The following is a 10,897-nucleotide window of genomic DNA, read 5'->3' on the forward strand; positions in this document are numbered from 1 at the left end:
GGTACTCGGCTGCTGACCCGCAGGTCGCGGGTTCGATTCCCGGCTGCGGCGGCTGCATTTCCGATGGAGGCGGAAATGTTGTAGGCCCGTGTACTCAGATTTGGGTGCACGTTTAAGAACCCCAGGTGGTCAAAATTTCCGGAGCCCTCCACTACGGCGTCTCTCATAATCAAATGGTGGTTTTGGAACGTTAAACCCCACAAATCAATCAATCAGTAGTAAATATGAAATGGAGAGAAAAGCCAGAGAATTTAGAAGAAAAGGTGCCGTTTTCTAACACGTGCATGCTCTCCCTCCAAAATGCAAAGTGCTGATAATTATAACGAGCCATCTAGCGGCGATTAAAGAAAATTTTGTTGTTTCATGTGGACGTCAGTGAACACCATTTATGTTGAAGTAGCAAGCAACATTAGAACATGAAAAGAATAACAAAACATGGTGGTTGCTGCTTGTCTTAGTCCTAGTCTTGTATACGGCTTCAAATGCATGGATCAATCGCCAACTCGCACAGTTGTCCACTTCATTGAATCATTGAGCACTGCGTCTATTCACGAAGTCTGACACGAATCGCTCAATCACTGTAAACACGGGCTTGGGAAACGATGCTCACGAGATGAGCAGGCAGGCAGGCAAAGAACTTTTCAGGGGCTGACACCGGTGTGCCACTCCCACGACAGGACGGGGAGATTAAACTGCACGGCTATGTCGTGGGCCCTTTGGATAACCCTAAGCTGGTGTCCTTTGTCGTGGCTTGTGAGGAGACAGGTCCAATCCGCCTCAGTAGAGGGAGACTCGCTGCTCTCGCGCAACGTAGGGCATTGCCACAGCATGTGTTTGAGAGTACATTTGGGATGAACACAGCGCGGGCACCCCAGATTTATGCCTTACATGTATTTAGAGCAATTTAGAGGCGATGCATACGCCTCCATCTGTAAGAGTCGTAGAGTTATGGAATGAGATCTTGTTAAGTGTGGGTGCGGGAGTGGGTATTTCCGCCGCTCCAACTGGTAGTGTTTGCAAATTTCGTTAAAAGTTAGCAAACGGGTCTCTGAGGAAACAAGTGACGTCCTCAGCCTTCAAGTGATTCTCCCCGGCGTGGAATGTGAGACCTCGCACCCGGGAGTGAGCCAACTCGTTGGTATTAAGGATGGTTCCGTGTACGTGTCTGCCAACATGTGCCGGGAACCAGATCAGCTGTTTTTTGCCTGACTAATTGGCAGCAGAGAGAACGCGCGCGGCTTGCCGACAAACTGAGCCCGTCATGTAGGCCCGCGTGGCTGCGTACGAATCCATGTAAATGGCGGTGCGATAGGTGGCAGCGAGAGCTAGTGCCACAGCGACCTGCTCGACGCGATCAGCTTTTGAAGTTAATAAAGTCATAGACGACAAGTGTTTGCCTTTGAGTGTTGTAACCACCGAGACAAAGTGCTCCATAGAGCCGTACTGCGCTGCGTCTACGAAGGCCACGTTATCCTCCATAGCGGCTGCGGTACTGAGTAGGGCTCGCGCCAGTGGCTGACGTCTCCCAATGTTATGTATGGGATACGTGTTACAGGGTATCGGGGATACTGTAAATTTTTCGTGCAGGTCTTCGGAGAGCTGCCGCAGACATTCTTGGGATACGGGAAATTTGAGCCCGAGGTGGGCTAGTAACCGTCGCCCAGCTGCAGTGGAAGACAGCCTTACAATTTGACATACTTTTTGAGCTTCTACAATTTCGTTGAATGTGTTATGAATGCCTAGCTCATTGAGCTTGACCATACGGGTACTGCCCGGTAACTCGAGCACCTGTTTAACGGACCGGCGGATGATCACATCTAGATGGCGTATGTCTCCTTTTTGCCACAGGTAGGCGGGAGCCACATAGTTGGTGTGGCTCAAGAGGAAAGCGTGAAACAGTCTGCGGAGGTTCTCCTCACATAGTCCGCCATGCCTGTTAGCTACTCTGTTAATTAATTGAGCCATTGCTTCAGCCTTCATGGAAATATGAGAAATACTGACGTCATTATGGCCGTTGGCCTGAATGACCATGCCTGGTATGCGAACTTGGTTTACTGTGGGGATGGGTGTACCGTCCGTTGTCAGTACGTTGATCCCCGCGTATGCATCTCTGCGCACCTTGTATTTCGGGCGGTATAGAAGTAATTCTGATTTCTCTGCCGATAGCGAAAGACCAACCTGCCGTAAGAACATTTGTACCATGTTTACAGCATCTTGCAGTCGCTCCTCGATATGGCCGTCACTGCCGCTTGTACACCAGGCGGTGATGTTGTCTGCGTAGAAGGTGTGACTGATGCCGTCGATCTGTGAGAGTTGTTGCGACAGATCGCGCATGGAGAGGTTGAACAGGAACGGAGAGATCATGGCCCCTTGGGGTGTGCCCCTCGGTCCCAAGTTGAATTTCTTCGAGCCCATCGAGCCGAGCTGGATTGTAGCCGTCCTGTCGCACAGGAACGAGCTAACATAGTTGTAGAAACGCGTACCTAATCCTGCTTCGCAAATGGAGTCGAGGATATGAGAGTGCTTGACGCAGTCGAATGCCTCTAGTGTCTCTGGTGATCTTATCCATGAGCTCGTAGTTGAGCATCAGCATTACGTCCTGCGTGGACAGGTACTGACAAAAGCCAATTTGGTTAATCGGTAGAGTCTGGCGCTCTTCAACGAACTTTGTGACTCGCTTGAGTATTACGTGTTCGGCCACCTTACCCATGCAGGACGTGAGCGAGATGGGACGAAGTGAGCCTAGCGCTAACTGTTTACTCGGTGTCACAGGTCCCATTAATTAGGGAGGCGATCGCCGGGCTAATTCCAAGGGCTGAAGTATCGGCCCCCCGAACCGCACCACGAAAGCGTGGACAATTTAGAAGTGGTCCTATTCGGTGCGCTAGCGGACGCCGGCTGTGGCCCAAAGAACAAGTCAGAGCCGAGAGTTGATAAACAGAACAAAATTATATTGTAAGGAACCGGTTTATTCAGCCAGGCTCGAGCTAAACCACACTGGTGATGATATTTACAGATGAAGAAGATGTACAGGTGATGATGATATCGAAGAGAATAAAGAGTCATTCGCTTCTCGCGCTCACACTAATTCCCCCGCGCGGTGAAAGCGGCCGTCTCGTCGCTTGACAGTATAATGAAATGCGTCGTGCATAAGGCTTTAAACGAGATACGTGCACTATCTCTGTCCCTCGGCAACGATGATCAGGACTAGCGCTAAGAGGAGAAACGCGGTAATTGACAGGAGATGTCTGTTCGACCACCGTGTCTGGCCCAATGAAGCGACTTATGAATTTGTCGCATAGTCCGGGGATGCGTATTGGTGTCCATAGAAGAACTTCGTCACCTGGGGAAAAACTCACAACACGGCGAGACGAGTCGTAGCGAGATTTTCGAGTGTCTTGAGAGAGGCCGGTGTTAACACGGGCCTGATTACGGCAGTGTGCGAGACGAGATAGAAATTCTTCAGAGAAAGGAGCCGTCGAGGGTGCAGGCGCCGAAAGGAAAGAGACATCCAGAGCAAAACTCGGCAAGCGACCATGGACGAGAAAAAATGGAGAAAAGCCGGTAGTGCGTTGAGCAGCCGTATTATAGGCGAATGTCACAAAGGGTAGAATTGCATCCCAGTTCGTGTGGTTGTGGTGACTGTACATGGCGATCATGTCCGATAGGGTCCGATGAAACCGTTCAGTCAATCCGTTGGTCTGCGGGTGGTAGCTAGAAGTGGTCTTGTGAACAGTGTTCGAGGCACGCAAAACTTGCTCGACAATGGAAGAGAGAAAGACTTTGCCACGATCACTCAGGAGAATGCGTGGAGCTCCATGACGCAAAAAGATGTGGCGAAGAAAGAAATCGGCGATCTCAATGGCAGTCCCAGATGGTATAGAAGCTGTTTCTGCGTAGCGGGTAAGGTGGTCGACGGCCGGGACAATCCAGCGATTCCCATTGGATGATGTAGGAAGAGGGCCATACAAGTCGATTCCAACGACTTCAAAAGGCGAGGCGGGACAAGGAAGAGGTTTCATTAAGCCAGCCGGAGCAGTTGTCGGCCGTTTTCTTCGCTGGCAATGGACACAGGAGGCGACGTACTTAGCGACGACCGAAGAGAGGCCAGGCCAAAAACGACGACTTCGTATTTTGTCGTAAGTCTTGTGATAGCCTAGATGAGCGGCGGTTGGATCATCATGAAAGGCTTTCAGAACTTCACGTTTCAGAGAACGTTGGATGACGGGTACCCACTTGTTGCCATCGATGTGGTAAATGTAGCGACATAAAGCATCACCGACAAGCTTAAATTGTTTAAGTTGTCGACGGAGTCTGGCGTTTGGAGGAGTAGTAGAGCCGGTCAAGCGGTCAACAATGGTGCGGCAGTACGGGTCGACACATTGTTGTTAAACAAGGACGGATAGGGTGGCAGGTGATGAACTTAGCGCTGCGATTGGAGAGGTGCTGTCGTTTTGGAGCATCAATGATGAGTGGCTTCTGCTGGGCAAAGGACAGCGCGATCGAGCATCAGCAATTTGATGCTTCTTCCCAGATTTGTAGGCGACATCGAAATCATACTCCTGCAAGAGAAGTGCCCAGCGACCGAGGCGACTCGATAAGTTTTTCAGCGATGAAAGCCAGCATAGGGCGTTATGGTCGGTCAGGATGGTAAAATGACGGCCGTGAAGATATGGTCGGAATCTTTGCACTGCCCAAACAACAGCAAGGCACTCCTGCTCGGTGATAGTGTAGTTCTTTTCTGGCGTGGTAAGAGCACGACTTGCGTAAGCAACGACGCGTTCGCGTGAGTTTTTGTCACGCTGCAAGAGTACCGCACCAAGACCATGACTACTTGCGTCGGTGTGAAGGATGGTGAGTGCGGTGGAATCGAAGTGGCACAGTACTGGATCTGACGTGAGGGCTTGCTTCAATGCCGTGAAAGCGCTTTCGCAGTCTTCGGACCAAATGAAGGGGACGTTTCTTGCGAAGAGTTGATGGAGCGGGGACGCTAGTTCCGCAAAGCCACGTATGAAGCGCCGGAAGTACAAAGATAACCCAAGAAAGCTGCGCAGGTCCTTTTGACATAGTGGACGAGGAAAATCGACGACGGCGGCAAGCTTCTCGGGGACAGGCCGAATTCCTTCTTTGCTGACAAGGTGGCCAAGAACCTTGATTGTCTTGCTAGCAAAGGTACATTTCTTGGTGTTAAGCTGTAGACCGGCTTTTGCAAGTTATGTGAGGACTTCGTCAAGACGTTGTAGATGCTGCGAAAACGTGGATGAAAACACTGCTATGTCATCAAGATAGCACAGACATGTTTTCCATTTCAAACCACGCAATACGCCGTCTATCATGCGTTCGAAGGTGGCAGGCGCATTACAGAGTCCAAAAGGCATCACATTAAACTCGTACAACCCATCTGGCGTTGAAAAGGCGGTCTTCTCTTTATCAGACTCTGAGATTGGTATCTGCCAGTAGCCTGACCTAAGGTCGAGGCTAGAAAAATACTCTGCGCCCTGTAATGAATCCTGTGCATCGTCGATCCGAGGGAGGGGATTAATATCCTTGTGCGTTATTTTGTTTAGCGCACCATAATCGACGCAGAAACGCGCTGTCCCATCTTTCTTTTGAACGAGAACAACTGGGGATGACCAGGGACTCGAGGAAGGACGTATGATGTTGCGTCGTAGCATGTCTGAGACGTTTTCCTCGATGATCTTGCGTTCTGCCTGAGACACGCGATATGGACGCCGATGTACAATACGAGAGCCGTCAGTCTGGATGCTGTGAGTAGCGCTGGTAGTCATGCTGAGGGCGGGCGAGTTCACGTCAAATAGAGGACGGTGTCTATTTAACAGGGCGAGCAAATCTTCAGTTTGATCAGGTGTTCAGTCAGTCCTTATTGTTGGCAACACAGGTGTGGCAGAGGCATTGAATGGCAATGATTGTGACTTTGGGACATCGTTGTAGTTCTTGTTCGGAAGAGTAACAATCGCAACGGGCTCACTGTCGACCGCGCAAGATACTGTTGAGCCACAGGAGAGCAGTACACACTCGGGCGTTTGATTTATGGCGGTTAGGTACGTTGACCCATCGCAGAAGCGAATAAGCCCTGGTGTGATCACAATGCCCCTACGTAAGGTATGGCCGTAAGGGAGAATTAGTACGTCACCATCCACAATGTTGGTGCAATTAACACTTATAATTTCTTCGATGTATGGCCGAAGTACATAATCTGACGTGATAAGGCGGATGCGTCCATCACGTTGAAGCGGAGAATAGTCGGTGGCATTTAGATGCAGGAGGCGCTGATGACATGATATGAAAGCTGACGCAGAAGACAAGAAATCCCACCCCAGAATGAGAGCGTGGGTGCACTCACGAAATACCGCGAAAACAATGTGATGACGAGTGCCTTCTATGCAGACACGAACGGTACACTGTGCAAGTGGACGAATGAGAGCGTTGGTCGCCGCACGTAGAGGTGGGCTGCCATAAGGCATGGTGACTTTTCGAAGGCGGGAACAAAAATCAGCACGAATAATCGAAACGGCAGCGCCAGTGTCTACAAGAGCCTCAACGCGTACACCTTCTACAAACACTACTATCAAATTTGATGGCCGCTCTGGAGGAATCGTTAGCTGTCCGGTGGATGCAGTTTCCCCTCCTAAAACTGCATTAGGGAGTTTTCCGCGTGGACGTTCGTGGAATGGGAGGCGGGCCGCAGAGGCGACACTGAACGGCGACCTGGCGAAGGCGACCTGCGGCGAGACGTACGGGAATTCCCAGGCATGTCCGTATGGTAGGTAGGAGACGGTGAACGGTAATAGGACAATCGGGAGGGTGGTCGTAGGTAGTTCATGGTCGGACAAAAGCTTCGATGTTCTTCAGTAGCGTAGCCGCGTTGCTCGTCTTGTTGGCGCCTTCGACAAAACCGAGCGATATGTCCTCGATAGCCGCAGTAGTAACATATTCGTCGAGGTGGGCGCTGAGATGCGTAGTAAGGTGGTGCACGCACTGGCCGTGATAACGAAGCCACAGGCGTATGGTCTGCTGTTGTAGGCACAGAAACGGTGGGTGCGGCGGAGAGCGCGGCAACTTCGGCGTACGTGCGCGACTGGCGCACGCAGGGACCGTTGGAACACGTGGGACGCGATGCGGAGGCGATCTCTTGTTTAATCAGGTCTCGCAAGCTATCTTTTTCAGAAGGGAAAGTAACTTCCGCAGCACAGGATGAGCAGCACCCGTGAAGCTCTTCACGAACGATGTCGCGAATAAGCGCATGCAAGTCGAGGGGTGCAGGCAAACGAATGTCAGTGGCATCGCAGGAAAGGCGAAGAGACTGAAGCTCGTCAAGTCGCTGACAGATGGTTATCACGTGCTGGGTGGTGGCAGGATTTTGCGTGGCGAGGGCGTTAAAGGCGACGGTGTTAATGCCTTTAATAATGTGGCGTATTTGGTCGTTATGAGACATGCCGGTGTTAACGCGCTTGCACAGTGCAAGGACATTCTCAATATAAGAGGTGTAAGATTCACCCAGCAGCTGCGTGCGTTCAGCGAGCTTCTTCTTTGCTGCGTCAGTGCGAACTGCAGGGGCACCAAATATCTGACGAATTTGCTGCTCGAAAGTCTCCCAGTAGGGAAGATCCGGGTGGTGGTTCCAGAACCAAGTTTTCGCAACATCGGACAAGTAAAATGGGATGCTGCGCAACTTCTGTGGATTGTCCCACCTGTTCAAATCGCTGACGAGGTCGTAGTTCTTGATCCAGTCTTCGACATCATCGCCTCGGAGACCGGAAAACACAGGTGGATCACGCAGGCGAATGTTGTTGGGAGGAGCGGGTGGCGGTGGCTGCAGTAGGACGGCGACATTGGATGGGCCATGTTTTTCTTGGGCCGCCATGGCAGGGAGCTCTTTGCGACGACCCGAGCGGACCTCCAGCGAGAACGAGCAAGTGGACTTGAGGGAACGAAGAGAATCGTCCACCACTTGTAAGGAACCGGTTTATTCAGCCAGGCTCGAGCTAAATCACGCTGGTGATGATATTTACAGATGAAGAAGATGTACAGGTGATGATTATATCAAAGAGAATAAAGAGTCATTCGCTTGTCGCGCTCACAATATTCTCAATTATGGCAGATCAAATCGATACAAAAATATGCACACTCGACAATAGATGAATACGATATGTCACCAATCAAACAACATACTACGCAGTATAATCAGCCACACTCGAAACAATGGGTACATACAACAATACGCACTACAATGCAGTCGCATGCATCGAACAACCAAGACACATAAAGACTAAAAAGTTTGAAAACTTATTCAGTCCAAGGTCCTTGGAACAAAAGTCTGAATGATACTCTTCCGAGAATCACTCACTCAAAGTTCAGCGCTGTTGTCGTTCCGCTGCCCCTGAAGTTTCTCTTCCAGGAACCCTCGCGTCTTCAATTGGCCGCTCTCCAAGCACCAAACTTCTTCGCCGGTAACACGTCGGCTTCCCACACGCAGCTGTTGCCACGCGTCTTCGCTTGCTGGCGGTAAACACACCCTCCTGTCTGTAGCACGAGTCTTTACCCCTGAGGTGGAAATCCTCTTCTTCTCCTCCTTTGTCACTGAGGACAAAAGGCTTCGCCGACAAGGCGGAACACCCTACGCACTCTGGCGTGAAACTCCTTCTTCTCCTGCTTTGTCGCTGAGGACAAAACCTTCGCCAACGACACAGCGGAACACCCTATGCACTCCGACGCATACTTTCTTCTTCTCCTGCTTTTTCACCAAGGACAAAACCTTCGCCGACAGACACGGCGGAAACACCCTACGCACTCTGGCACGAAATTCCTTCTTCTCCTGATCTCCCATCTCTGCTGCTCGGTTAAATACCTTCTGCGCTAGATTCTAGAAAATTCTCATCGTTTCATCGGCGCGATACGCAGCAAAGGCTGGGGAAAGCGCGAGACGGTTCGAGGGCCGTCCGCGACAGATGACGCAACCCTGCATGACCACGCCCTTTTCCATCGAGAACCTTCCAGGGCTTGCTCAGCCGCCAATGTGAGGAGGTTCGTCAGCGAACCTACGCTTCCAAAGGGAGAGAGACGCGCGCCCGGGGAGTCTTTCGATTCTTGTTTTTTTTTTTTATTGTTGACCTCGAGGCGTCTCTCTGGCGCTTTGTCGCGAGAATTTGGCGGCGCGCACTTTTTTGAGCGCTCGTTTTGTGACACCCGGCTTAGGGATAAGTATGATGGTTGCCTCGCGCCATTCAGGCGGAATGTTATCTATCAGTCTCCCACAATCGTTAATATGCTCGGTGAGAACTGTTATGTCCTCCTCGGCAAAATTTTTGAGAAGCTTATTCTTTATACCATCCGGGTTTGGGGCTGAGCAGCAGTTGAGTTTGGAAATGACAGCCCGAACCTCCACCTCCGTGCTAGTGAAGGGGAATGCGAACGGATTCTCCTCCGTATCATCCGGGGCAGGTGGGTAACCGGATGGGGAGCTGGGTTCGGTACATAGGTAACACGTAGCTAGCTCGTCGGTGATTTCAGTGTCGGTCTTACCCGAGACTTTGAGTTTGGGTATTAGTCTGTCTATTGTGAATTGTTGAGACGCTTTCGACGGTTTGTCACCTAGTAGGTGTTTCAACAGGTTCCGTTTGGCCCCATTTCGCATTTGACCATTGACCGAGTTACACACTTTGTCCCATTGCTGACCCTCTAGGTTATGGCAATGTTCCTCGATTTGACGATTAAGGTCAGCTATCTTTTTATGAAGGTTGTGATTGAGCTTTTGCTTGCGCCATATGTGTGTAGTGATTTCTTGGCTTTGACTAGGTGAGCTAGCCTGTTATTCATGCGCTCGACCTCCAGTTCGGTTTCAATGTCTTTAGTCGAATTTGCAACGTCCTCTTTGATTTGTGCAAGGAGTTCTGATAGGGTTTCGTACTGAGTGTCGTCGCGTTTCTCAAGCTCTCGAAAGCGATCCCAGTCTGTTATGCAAAACTGCTGCAGTTTGTTCGTAGATACGTTTACGATCGTCTGTATAATATAATGGTCACTTCCCAGATTCTCACTCAGGTTAGCCTACGTGGATTGTCCCACGTGCCTAACCATAGTGAGGTCCGGGGTGCTATCACGCGTAACCGAGTTACCTGCCCGTGTAGCGGAAGTGGGATCGGGTAAGAGCGTGAGTCTGCGTGTGCGCATTTGCGCTACCAGAGCATTGCTCTTACGGGGAGAGCCGGGGTACGCAAAGTCGGGATGCGTGGCACTGAAGTCTTCCGCGATTATCAACATATGGTCTCCTGGAATTTTGCTCGCTTGCTGAAAAAGGCCCTGAAATGTAGTTTGTTTGTTTTTGGGTGTACTATATATGTCGAGAATAAAGACTGACTGTTTAAGCATTGAGTTTGGAATTAACTCTATCATAATGTGTTCGTCTTTAAGATCGGGGCGGACTTCAATGGCGAACATATGCATAGTTTTTGGAGATGAGCGTCTCTATCCCTCGATGGTCCGCTTCGGTGTGATAGGTACGCAAAACAGGCTCGGTGGTTAGCGTTTTTTGTAATAGAATTATGGCAGGCCGATTGGCACCAGATTGAATGAATTGTTGCAAGGCTGCCCTCCGCTTGGGAAAGCTAAAGCAGTTCCACTGTCAAATTACAAAATTGCTTGTGTTAGCAATGATTACTGCATAGGGGTTGTCGCACGAACTGCCGCAGGCTGTTCTTCTAGTATTTGTAACCGTGCGTGAAGTTCGGTGAGCTGGAGGGTGTGTGGGGTCATATCGGCAACGCGGTCTGCTGCAATGTCTGCGCGAAGGCGGGCAAGTGCCTCCATGAAATTAGACATAGTAACGGGCTCGTCCAGGGGGTCCTCGGCTGTGTGACGCTTAGCAGCACGATTAGCGTTC

The 10,897-nt window shown here is 50.6% G+C and overlaps 1 protein-coding gene across 8 annotated transcripts in view; it reads left to right on the forward strand.

Annotated features, from left to right (window-relative positions):
* The window catches only part of CSN1b (COP9 signalosome subunit 1b), a 67,746-nt gene that overhangs the window by 25,460 nt on the left and 31,389 nt on the right, over positions 1-10,897 (forward strand). The window lies entirely within an intron of this gene.

Source organism: Rhipicephalus microplus, chromosome 7, assembly GCF_043290135.1.
Source record: "Rhipicephalus microplus isolate Deutch F79 chromosome 7, USDA_Rmic, whole genome shotgun sequence".
Taxonomy (NCBI): domain Eukaryota; kingdom Metazoa; phylum Arthropoda; class Arachnida; order Ixodida; family Ixodidae; genus Rhipicephalus; species Rhipicephalus microplus.